This window comes from Tyto alba, unplaced genomic scaffold, assembly GCF_018691265.1.
Source record: "Tyto alba isolate M040663 unplaced genomic scaffold, T.alba_DEE_v4.0 Super-Scaffold_41, whole genome shotgun sequence".
Lineage (NCBI taxonomy): Eukaryota > Metazoa > Chordata > Aves > Strigiformes > Tytonidae > Tyto > Tyto alba.
Window position 1 is genome coordinate 24,215,822 of NW_024881317.1, and position 12,903 is coordinate 24,228,724.

Genomic DNA, 12,903 nt, shown 5'->3' on the forward strand with positions numbered 1-12,903 from the left:
TCGCAAAGTATACCAGGGACGTTCCCCACCTGGCCAATCATTCTCCGTGGGGTATTTATTATTACATCCCCGGGCATCCAAGGTTAACAAATTTGTATCCTGAGGATTATTTCGGAATGCATCTTGCACAAAGGAGTCAGAACTCAAAACTGAAAACTTCCTAGAGTCCCCTGGTTACCCCTGCTGCTCCCTGATCGTGCAAACGCACCATCCAAGAGAGCAGGGGTTCCCCCGGTCTCTGCTTAAATCTTTCAATTATATCATTTATTTCATGCTGAGTATAATCTTCAATCACATCCTTCCTTACTTGTTGCCCGTTAGTATCCAATTCTATTTTCCGTCTCCACACTGGTTTTACATCCACAGGTTTATCTGAGGAACCAGCCTCATCAGAACCTGTAGAATCCCAAATATCTCCATCCCATCTGTCAGGATCCCACCGTACCCCTGCTTCTGCAATCACAGCATGCACTTTCCTATGGTTTACTCGTCCCCTTCTTTTCTTATACTGTGCAACTCTTACCGCAGCTCTTTCAGCTACAGTCTGATAAGTATCCAACTTATCGACAAGCAACTTGTTTTGACACTGTACCATTACAATTTGATTCTGCCAATCACACATCTGTTGCTCCATGTGGGAGCGCTCTAACAACAGTTTTTCTTTCTGTTGGTGCTGTTTCCGATATGCTGTTAACAAAACTCACCCCCGTCTTCCCAAACACACAATTTCTTTTCCTTTCTCGATAGATAATTTTTGGATACATTTTAATACATCCAGTGGTTCAGCTTCTTTTAGCCGACTTTCCCACTGTTCACATGGTCCTCCGACCTTAGCCCACTCAAGAGCCAGTGAACTATAAGGAAGGTCTTCCCATCCAGGAATTTTAGATGGAGCTGATTCATTACGTTTAGATTTAAAAAATGACATTTTGTTCTTATCCTGTCCGTGATGCCAAATTTGTTTTGCCAATTGACTAGGTTAACACAAAGGACACAGACACCAAGCTAAAGAAATAGGCTTATTTTACTTTAGTTTAAAATAGCAGAAAGAATAAGCAAGGTAATGCACCTAGACATTACTATTTAAAGCTAGCTACAGTGATTAAGAAAGATACATCACCAGTTGCCCTCATACTTTACCATCATCCAGATCCGTGCATCAGCTGGGGAGCCCCGTCACAGCGAAGGGTCGGAGAGCCTTTCCAAGCAATTGGGAAGTCCTACGCAGTGCGTCCACTCGTAGGTGAGGTCTCCGTCTTTGCTGTGAGAAGGTCCAGCTTTTATACAGTTTAACAAACAAGTCTAAACAAAACGCACAGGAGATATCTGGTAGATTGATATGCCTCACTCAGGCATGTCCGGATCTGGCCAGGATCCGGGCATGTCTGAGGAGTTTCTGTTTTTCTTTACATTTGGGATTTATAGTTACTTCCTATTGTTTACTTATAGTTCCCAGGGATTGTTCCCAGGGTTACATTTTCATGCTGATAAGATGCCGGTTGCTTCAGTCTGCTGATAAGATGCTGATTGCTGGTCGGGGAATTCACTCAGAAGTCAACTTTGGTTTGAGGCTTATTGTTTGGGCCCCTTTTTGTTTCACATGCCGGGGCAGGGAAAAAAAAAACCAAAAACAAAACCAAAAAAACTGGACATGCCTATTACACCAAAGCAAGCTCTCTCCTATCTGCCTACAAGTCATCCACACCTCACATTTACTCTCACCATACCTTTCTTCACACCTTTTTGGAGGTGCTGCTGGGAGATCGCCATTTCCCCCTAACTAGTGCTCCAACCGTACTGCTCACAGCAGGACTGGAGTGTCCCTCAGATAATGTTGAAATCAAAGGTAGGGGTTAATAGCCCACTCCACATTTACTAATGTGCTTGGTTATAGCTACAGAGCTGCCTTCCCTTCTTCCCTGGAAGCAGCAGGGATGCCAGCTGGAGAGTGAACCCATCCACCCCATGTCAGGATATCCCAGATGCCCAGCTGAGGACAAGGCGCTGGGATCTACAGCCACCGTCCCTGTGGTTAAACCTCCAAAGACTTCTGGAAAGCTGGTACCTCCCATGCTTCGTGCAGGTGTGAACCACGGGACTTCTAGTGAAGCCTGGACGTGCAACTCCTGGGGAGGCGGGTGTCACTGCACAGGGCATGTGCTCAGCAGGGCAGAGATGTCTGCGGCAGGTAGTTGTGGCCGAGTGGTGAAGACGATGGACTAGAAATCCATTGGGTTTTTCCTGCACAAGTTTGAATGCTACCAACTACGGGGTGCAGTCCTGCTTTGGGCTGCCTGTAAGGACCATGCTGCAGCTGAGGAACTTGAAACCCCCTTGACTAGAGCACTGCTAATGCAACTTGCTTAGAGTAATGCACACTGTCTAGGACAGTGACCTGAAGACACCCCCTAAACTGACTCTCAGTCACTGGGAATTCCACTGTCAATAGTTGCGAATTCCATGAGGGGCATCCTTGCCTGATATGCTTCTTCGCATATGGGTAGGGTTGGCCGGTCCTATCAGCCAATCACAGGTCTTCCTGAGAGAAGGTGGGCAAGGCGAGGGCCAAGAACTGGCTGTTAGACTCTCACAGAGCAGTATGAAAACATCTTGGTTATGATGTGGAATAAGAAAATGGCATCTCCCTGCCACAAAATGGCAGCTGAAAGGAAATGGCAGCCCCCGTGTGTGCAGGGGAAAGTCCTTCCTTGTCAGATGTACTTGCAGGGATATGGGGAGGGGTGGCAGGTCCTTCCAGCCACTCACAACAGACCACATCACAGGGAGAGGGCACTGCCTTCAAGGGAAATTGTACACCTGGCTGTCTGCCAGGGATGGTTGAGGCCAGGGGGCCTATTTAAACCGAAGTGGAGGGCAGAGCACCCGGTCCGCCTTATCTGGGGTAAAAGTACTCCCTCTACTACTGACAGCCATCACTCCGAAGTGATCGGTGATGTGGAGGTGAGGGATTTGCTGTGGGGAATATGGGATACGACCCAGTCTGGGCCAGTGGGCATGGGGATTCACCAAAGCAATCACCCATCACCCAACCCACTAGCTGCACAAGGCAGATTTTAGCTAAGAAATAGTAGAGTCCTGTGTCACAAGAATTCGCAAGTGGCCTGTGCTGACTGAGGAGAGAGCCTGGGACTCAAAGTATAGAATTACAAGAGTACATATGCATGCATGTGCACGAGGTGTCCCAGCAAAAGTAGGGGCACCCGGAATTTAGTTTTGCAGGGAGTACTTACACCTTTCAAATGTTCAGGTACAAAACAACTTGACTGACCAGCAAGACCCACATTACTCACAAGTTGCAACGGGGCTAATGCCAGCTGCCCTTCTGTGAAACGAAGTGACAGGGGGTGCGGTGTGTCCCTGGAAGAGCTGCCCAAGACATAGTGACCTCTCCACCAGTGACAGTATTCTTCAGTCAGTGGGACATGGCACGGAGCCTGCTGAGGTAGCTGAGAAGTTTGGTTCGCTTGGAGCAGCGGACCAGAACAAAGGGCTTCCAGTGGTTCTTTCCAACCGTCATTACTCTGGGGGGCACTGAGTCTCATGGGCCCTTGAGCAGCCACCAAAAGGCAATGCCTTGGAAGGCAGCAGCAGCACAAGATTGCACAGAAGCACCAGCCGTTTCATCAACAGTGCTAAAATATGTGGAAATTTCCTTGAGGAAAGTGGCGCTTTAGGACTATGAGCTCTGGTATCCCTGGCACATCTGAGGCTGGGCCACCATGTCCACTGAAGTCCAGAGCAGGGTGACTCATGTTTGCCTGCAGCTCTGGGTTTTTCCCAACTCCTCCACATCACGATGACTCCCAGGTGCTGTGGGAGACTGATGTGCGACGCCCGTTTGGAGATTGAAATGCATGGAACGTGCCGCCCCATCCCTGACCCAGGAAAAGGGCCATGAGCTTTTGGCTCCCTGCCCTGAGCCTCTCCTGAAAAGCAGGCCATTCAGGCCTCTGGCTTCTAGGCTGACCGTGCTGAGCTAAACAGGTCATTTTTCCTGTGGGTTTATTTCACGGAAGGATGCACGCATCTCTTTGACCACACTCCTATGCCTCGATTTGCCTGTGTCCCACAGGTTCTCCACATCCCAAGATGACACCCGAGGACTGGTTGGAAGAATTGTGAAGGCCTTGTCATGTCATCCTAGGGACAGTGCTACTGAGATCCCAAGGAGAGATCGCTTGAGAGAGACCGGCCTCAATCTGTGGCCTACTCTTTCTCATTTTGGATCTGCTATGGTCCCTGGCCTTGTGGGGAGAAAACATAGGCTTTTTCAGAGCCTGACAAATGTGAGGAAGGTCCCTGTGGCCCTCATTCCTTCCCGCAAGCAGCTTCCCTCCAGACCACAATGGTAACTTTCCTGGCCTTGCGTTTTGCTCAACAGATGCCACCATCTCCTGTGAGCCCATGATGACTCGCATAGAGAGAGATGTCTCCCAGTGCTAGCCAAAATATGCACTAAAGCCCTTTTTCAAGAGCAAGGTGATCAAAGGGGCTCAGCTGTGGGGAGGTCTGTCCACCGGTATTTATACCTTCAGCAAATGGTTGCTTAGCAAAAGGACAAGTGTTCACTCTCTGATCTGTGTTTCAGCTTTGACACCTTCACCAAGATATGTTTCCTCCTATACCTGCGGTAGCTGCAACACAAGTGCTGTCCACGCCAGAAACTTCACAGATGGCTCAGCGTGTTAGATCACCCACACAGTTGCTCGCTCACACAGCCCAGCCTGATGCTCCCTGGCACTGCCAGCAATCACGCTTCAAAGTCACATAAAATCAGCTCCGAAGTGCTTTCAGTGCAGAGCCTCGGGCTAACCGAGGGAGACGTCTATCTCCCAGTGGGTCTATATAGACTGGCAGGAGATGGTGGGCGAAGAGACTCACATCTGCAGAGATGCAGTAAAACTCAATGACAAGGAAGGATCATTGTGGGCAGGAGTGAGGGCCACGAGGACCTTGCTCACGCTCAACAGGCTCTGCCACAGCCTGTTTTTTATGACCACAGTGTCCAGGGAATGAAGGCACATTTGTAACGACAGGGAGCAGACCAGAGGATCAGGCAGGTCTCTTTCAGGTAATTTCTCCATGGGATCTCCATCGCCATATCCCTTGATTAACTTAACATTAAGCTTGGTCTGCTCAGAGCAGGAGGTTGTCCCAGAGCCATTCCAGAAGAACCATCCATCCCACATCATTCTGGGCTGCACTCACTCTCGTGGGTCCCTGAGCAGCCACTGGCAGGCAATGCCTTAGAAGGCAGAAGCTGCACGAGTTTGCACAGAAGCACCAGTTGATTCAGGAATGGTGCTAAAATGTTTTTCCTTGCAGAAAGCCGCAATTTGGGACTATGAGTTCTGGTATCCCTGGCACAACTGAGGCTGGGCGACCATGTGCATTGAAGTCCACAGCAGGGTGAGTCCTGCTTGACAGCAGCTCTGGGATTTTCCCAACTCTTCCACATCATGATGACTCCCAGGTGCTCTGAGACTCATCCAATGTGCCTTTGTAGCGTGAAATGCATGGCATTGGCCACCCCCTCTCTGAATCAGGAAAAAGGGCCATGAGGTTTTCATTCCCTGTTGTTCACCTCTCCTCCTAATCAGGCAAGCCACACCTCCGTCCTCTGGGATGATCTTACAGAGCCAAAAGGGTCAATTTGGGTGTGGGTCTCCTTCAGGGAAGGACGCGGGCAAGCCTTTGATCACAAAACCAGTCTGTGGTAAAGCCTGATGAGCGTAAACAAGGTCCCTGTGGCCATCATCACCCCTGCCCACAGGGGGCTTCCCTCCACCTCACAGTGGTCTTTCCTTGCCCTTGAGCTTTGCCACATCCCTGGAGTGGTGTGTCTCTCCTCCCATATAGGATTGTGCAGTCTTGAACATCTGCCTGAACTTACCCACTGCCTTCTGTGTGTCTACGATCACCCATGAAGGGAAATATCCTACAGGTTTTAGACTGAGTGCCTGCAAAGAAAGCATTTGAGAGAAGAATTGAGGAGCCCATTTCACCATGACACGTGGACAAGTTAACCACGAAGAGGGCAATGAGACCAAAGGAATTTGTATGAGGCAAGTCAACTAAAAATATCTGTCTGTCATGTGTAAGAACTCAGAGTTAATTGACTTTATAAACCTGGGATACAGATGAATGATTTTGATGTTCGATGGTATGAAAAAGAGGACAATATGTGGGATGTAAGAAGCGAGGGCTTAATCACCAGGGAAGCCTTGGGAAGCGGAAACTCCTAGGTGTTCAGATGCTTCATGAGCAAGGAATGTTCGTGGCCCCACAGGGCTCTGGGACACAGCATAATAGCCTGCGCTGCTCCAGGCTCTGCATCCTCCTCTCTTGCTTCCCTTTACTCGAGGAATGAGGTAAGTCTGGGTCTACTCCATGTCTCTCTCTGTAGGCAGAATTGCTGCCATGGTGGCATCTCAGGTTGATATTTCTCTGCCTCAGCATGGTCCCGCAATTGAACAGTTGAAGGGCTGTCACCTCTGTCCATTTTTTGTGGAGCTGGCTGTGGAGAAATGGGAAGAGGGTGTTCTTTCAAGCAGAATGGTATCAATGGGGCTCAGCTGTAGGGGTGTCTCCCTCACCAGAATTTGCACCCGCAGGCAGATGCTCTCTAACCAAATGGCCAAATGCTTCATCAATGCAACAGTTGTTCTGGAGATGGGGTAATGATCAGGTGCTTTAAACCCACTGGGCTTGGTCCTATCCCAAAGTGGGTCAGCGTTCCTGCACTGTGCAACTCAGAGGAGTGCATTACGAGCTGTAAGAAGACTATGTGTGTTTAAGAGGTGATTTCTGAGACACCCATTCAATGCAGCCCATTTGTGCTGGGATACTTGCATCAATCTTCATCTGTGCTATTGTACTGGGAAATGCAGCAGGAGGTCCTGGTGCAATCAGCAGCCAGTTAGGCACATCTTTGCTCCCAGTGCTTCAAATCCAACTTAGGGGAATACATTACGCACGTTGTGTGTGTTAGAAAGATCAGGTGCAGGCATTTCCTGCACCTGCAGCTAGAAATGGAGATGGAGAGCAGCAAAGTGTATCTGCAGAGAGAGCTGTGGACATGAGAGCCAAGTTGATGTTTGGGTCTGTGTTTCCTTCCTGCTCTGTGTTGCAGCTTTGCTTCCTTCACCGAGAGATGTCTTGCTTCAGACCCTGTCCCCCACGGCCCTGCTGTGCCTCTGGCCCAACCCCACTTGCAAGCAGCTGCAGTGAGCCCTGTGTCGCCCGCTGCGCTGACTCGACGGTGTTCATCGAGCCCTCGCCAGTGGTGGTGACCCTGCCAGGCCCCATCCTCAACTCTTTCCCTCAGAGCACGGCTGTGGGATCGTCTCTGTCAGCTGCTGTTGGGAGCTCCCTCAGTGCCGGGGGAGTTCCCATCTCTTCTGGGGGCTCCCTTGGTCTGGGTGGGTCCGGGATGTGTCTGCCTGTCCCCCGCTGCAGTCTGAACTGCTGAAGCTGGCGGCTCATCCCCTCGGGAGCAGGATGGAAGACGGGACCCTGCAGCAGCAGGATCGTGGCCACGGCTTGTAGACAGGCTGGGTGTCCTCATGGCACCTGGCAGGAGGGACCTGTGCCCACTTCTCCTCGCTGCACGGCAGGCGTGGCAGTGTCTCTAGCTCTTCTTTACTCTGAGCCCTCCGGAAAGGTCTCGTTCTCTTCTGCTTTGCTGAAACTCCTGTTGAACAGGAGAGGGTGCTAGAGTTAGGGACCGCTCTGTGCGTCCCTCAACCCTGCAGATGTGTTTTTTGGTCTCTGTTCTGTGCCACTGCATTTCCTCCTTCTCATTAAAGACTTTGTGCAGCATAGCTGGGATTTCATGGTGGCTTCTTCTTTTCTCCCTCAGTTAGCTGTATGCTCTGCTAGAGAGACCAAGTGACCTCTGTCACGAGCTAGCAGACAACTGAGAGTGGAGCTCCTTTGCACAGAAAGTAAGTAAGCAGGCAAGAGAAAAACACAAATGCCTCGAGGAAACGGGGTGTGAGTCTGCAGCCTTTTGATCACAGACCTGTGATATCTCTCAGTGTCAGCCTAGAGTCTTGCCACTGAACGCTCTTAAGAGCTGATCTCAGTTCTCCTGCTGGTGCACCCAGCGCATCCTGCATGTACGGTCAGGAAGGGGTGACTCTTCACTGCTCGCCCTCAGTACTCCCTGGCAGAGGAGAGAAGCAGGCTTATGGACTGGGCTGAGGTGACAACACTGCCTGAGGTGGCAGGAGAAAATGGACACGTGTACTCAGCTGAGTTGTAGACGGTGCCTTCAGAAACAGGCAGGGACAAGTCACCTTTCTGATCCTGACCCACAGCCAGAGCCCTGCCATTTGGAAGTTGGGTTTATGCCTCTTTTCCTTTTGGTGATGCACCTTGTTACTCACAGATGTTTTGGAGGAAAAAAGCACCTCAGCTGCTCAGCAGATAAGCAAGTGTACAGCCAAGCACAAATCTAGATGCAGTGTTGCTGTTGAATCATGCAGATGAGGCATTGCATGAACTTTGGAGCAGGTACCCATCTTCCCCTGACTGAATGATGTTGCTTCAGCTTTCTCTCTTGGTCTAATCTTCTACCAGCAGCAAGTGGAAAGTCTTCTGAAAAGTTTCATTCCTCTGCAGGATACCTGGACATCTGGGTGCCAGGTGCCCTTACAGGGACTCCATGGGTGTCACTGTGTGGTCGATCCTTACTTCTGCACAGCTGGGAGCTCTGTCAGCCCTGCTGAACAGACACTGAGGTGATGAAGGTCATGGTGCACGTGCCATAAGAGACCAGGCTGGGAGAGCAGGACCTGGCGAGCCTGGGGAAGGGAAGGCTGAGGTCTCATCTTATGCACTGACAGTGGTGGAAATACAAGAAATGTCACACAGAGTAGCCCTGTTTTTCTGCGAGGGTGATCCAAGACCAGTGTCTCAACTTGTTAGGTGTGAATGTTAATTCAGACCTTTTGATAGGTCCTCTCAACTGTTGTTCACAAACTTCTTGTGAAAAGCAACCATTGCAAAGCTCTCTTCCACTGGTGGTGTGGGAATAAACTTCAGGGGTGGGTATGGATTGCAAAGGAGGAAAGCGCTGGTTTCCAGCTCTGCACGTAGGCAATGTGGCTGCCAGATGGAGTTTAGAGTGGGCATTCAGCAGGGAAATGAGCATGCACAATCACGATCTCCCTCTTTGTAACTCCCTCTACGCATAGAACTGCTGATGACAGAGTGGGAGTCTGTAAATACTGTGTGAACAGTAACCTGCGGACAACCCTGCTTTTGACAGTCAAGACAGTAAAGAGCATGGCTTTTTAAATTTAATCATCTCCTGAATCAGAGACTTGAAAAGTCTCGCAGACTGGCCAGCACACACAGTTCCTCTTCAGGCCACCGCACGCACAGTTCCTCGGGACGATTTTTGAGCTCACACTCTTGACTGTGACCTCCTGTCACTCTTGCTCTGCATGCAGACAGTATTATCCACAGGGACCATCTCCATACCTACTACTACTTAGTGCAGTTTTCCAAATAGCGCTGCTGTGGAGCCAAAAGGGAATCAGAGCTATTTTGTACTACTAATGAAACTGATTGTTTTTTCAGGTCTTTTGTTTTGCTCAATGCTCTGGAACATAACAATGCTTGGTCAAGCTGCCAAAAAGATCTAGACAACCTGTTTCACCAAAAAAGCTCTCTCCTGTCTACCTGCAAGTCATTCACACCTCTCATTTATTCTCACATTGCCCCTCCTCAATTTCCTCAGCCAGGCTCTACCTTTCCCTTTCTATAGATCTCTCCCACTCTCACAACACATCCCCCCTACACACCAAGAAGCTGCATGCCAGTCATCAACTTTCCTTTTCTTTGCTGGCAGATACTCCAGCTGGAGAGTGAACCCATCCACCCCATGTCAGGATATCCCAGATGCCCAGCTGAGGACAAGGCGCTGGGATCTACAGCCACAGTACCTGTAGTTAAACCTCCAAAGGCCTCTGGAAGGCTGGTACCTCCCTTGCTCCGTGCAGGTGTGAACCACGGAGCTTCTAGTGAAGCCTGGACGTGAAACTCCTGGGGAGGCAGATGTCTCTGCACAGGGGATGTGCTCAGCAGGGCAGAGATGTCTGGGGCACGTAGTTGTGGCCGAGTGGTGAAGGCGATGGACTAGAAATCTATTGGGGTTTCCCCGTGCAGGTTGGAATCCTGACAACTACGGGGTGCAGTCCCATTTTTGGGCTGCCTGGAAAGACCACGCTGCAGCCGAGTGTCTTGGCTCATGCCAGGGACACAGCAAAACCTCCTTGCCATCTGTGCTTCTCCTACCCTCCACCTGAGCCTGAAAATCCCGCATGAATGGGAAATCCTGCTCCCCCATTTCCAAGATAGGGGAAAAGAACTGACCTGTGCTCAGTATTAGCCATGAGAGAGGTCCACTGTTGTTGGTTCTTCCTCAAAACCACGTGCCTGATCTGATCCAACATCCCAAGCAGAACAACCCCACCAGCTCTCTTCCCTATGCCTGAAACTTTAGCAGCTCATGTCCAAAGAGAGCCTGCACAACATGGCCCTCACTGCTAAAGAAGAAGGGATGTCACCTCATGCACCTGACATCTTGCCAGCACTCACAAATTGCCCATTACTTTAGGTCTCACAAACCCAGAGAGCTGTGGAGCAGCAGGCAAGTGGGGGGAAGAGGAGGGGCCAGAGCTGACTATGAGCTTCAGAAGAGGTCCTTCTTTGCATACATGGACCTCATTGCTAGCAATGAATTGAAGACACATCATAGATCTGGCATCTGGGGGATATTCTGCCTGACCCATCTCCGGGCCTCGCACACATGCACACCCTTTCCCAGGGGTCTTTCCCAGATTTAGCTTAGGGATGAGATGATGAGGGGTCTCCTCCTCTTCTGGGAAAGACGTGGAAGTGCAAAAGAGGACGCGGTGGTGGCTGTGGCATCAGGAGACTGTCCCCTGCCATCACAGTCCCTGATGGGTGGGATAGAAAAGAGCCGGAGGCTTCCCAGAGGGCTTCTTTCAGTTGCATACCCAGCTGCTCCCAACAGAGCAGCAAGCAGAGTAGGAGCTGCTGGTAGCCTGCCTGTGTGGTGCAGCATCATGAGGAAAATGGAAACCCTGAGGGGCACACGCAGCGAGATTCCGGAGAAAGAGAAGGAGAGACAAGCTCGTTGCTGGTGCATGGTCTGTTCCCCACAGCCATGCCATTGAAGTTGGGTGAAGCACTGCAAGGGAAAAAGAACTACAGAGAGATGTGAGGATGAATGAAGAAGGAAAGGGGCAATTGAGAAGGCAGCTGGAGCGGAGCCATGGACGTCTTGCTCCGCAGTGAATGCTTTCCCCTGAGAAATATCCCCCTGCAGCAGGCAGCCTGGGGCCACACTCTCCACACCTACATCGGCACTCACATCCCAGCCCTCTCCATCCCACTTTGCTTTTGCCTCCTCTTCCTGGTTTCTGCATGCTCTGATCTGTGGATGGGACAGGGAACCAGCAAACACAAGCCCAAACATGCAGGCCTCGTCCCTCACCCTCAACGGGAGGCTCTACCAGCTGAGCCTGCCCAGATCCTTCCTGGGAGGACACGCAGCATTTAAGACTGTCCACCACCCAGTCCGATGGGCCAGCCCTGCCCTGGGATGACTGGGAGCCACCTCCACCGCCAACAGTGTTGGGTAGGACAGGAATGGCACCAGGCATGGAGAGGAGGGGTTTCTCTGTCTCTTTGGCACCCTGCATGGGGGTGGGGGCCACCCTCGGCTGTTGGGGATCAGCAAGGGCAGGGCTGTGCCAGGAGGCAGGCCAAGCCAGGAGCTGTTCAGGGAGGACAGCACAGCACAGCACAGCAAGGGCAGGGGAAGGTCCTTGCAGCTGGTGTGTAAGGAAAGGCCCTAAATGCTGTACAGCTTCCTCAGAAGAACAAACCCTGCCGAGGAATAAGAGTTTTTACCTCAGGGTCAATGTGACCTGACGACCCACGCTAAACTGGGTCTCAGTGGCTGAGAACACCCCATGCAGACGATAAAACAATAGGAGAATTGTATTTCAAAAAGCACCCCAGGTATGTAACAACAGTCCTAACAGCAATGGAGCTAACTGTATTATAAACCCCCTTCACCTGCATGGGACATTGGTTTAGAACAGTGAAGGTTAACACCCCGCTGACCATACATCCACACCAGCTGCACCGGAGAAGCACATACCAATTTCCTGAGCAATACTGCCTGATTAGCCCACCCTTAACATGAGGAAGTTCATTGGTCAACACAACTGTATTGTTAACATACATACCCTGCTTTCCTCTATATCGGGGTCCTCTGTGCATTAGGCTGTGGCACCACTATGGGCATATCTAAAAGAGGGGAATTGATTCCCTTGGTAGTTCTATGCTAAGCGTTCTTGTTTCCCTCCTTGATTCTCCAAGAACTGACTTTTACACCAGGTAAAGTCCCGCAGCCCCCTGGGAGCTGGATTTCTGGGCAGGGTTACAGCTGTCATGAGCTCGCTGGAGAACAGCTCCCCTCCTCCCAAGGCTGCTCCCTCGCCCCGGGGTTTCCTTCAGCTCCTCCAGAGCCAGCTCAGGCTGCCAAAGAGAAAGTCCCCATCCAGGGTGATGCAGGAACACAGCACGGGGATCTGCAGTGCAGCTCCCTGCTGCCCTAGTACCTGATGGGCCAGAAACCAGACAATCGCTTGGGTGTTGACTGCGAGGTTGCTCTGCAGGTGATGGTCCATCCACGGGAATACTGCTTGTGCCAGCTGCTTGTCTTCATTCCACAGTGGATACCACTGCGTGCTATGTCTTGTTATATTTGAACACCTCTTGGTCCAAAGGAAGTGGACAGCCCATCAGAGGGAGATCTGAGAACGTGAGGGCATGACA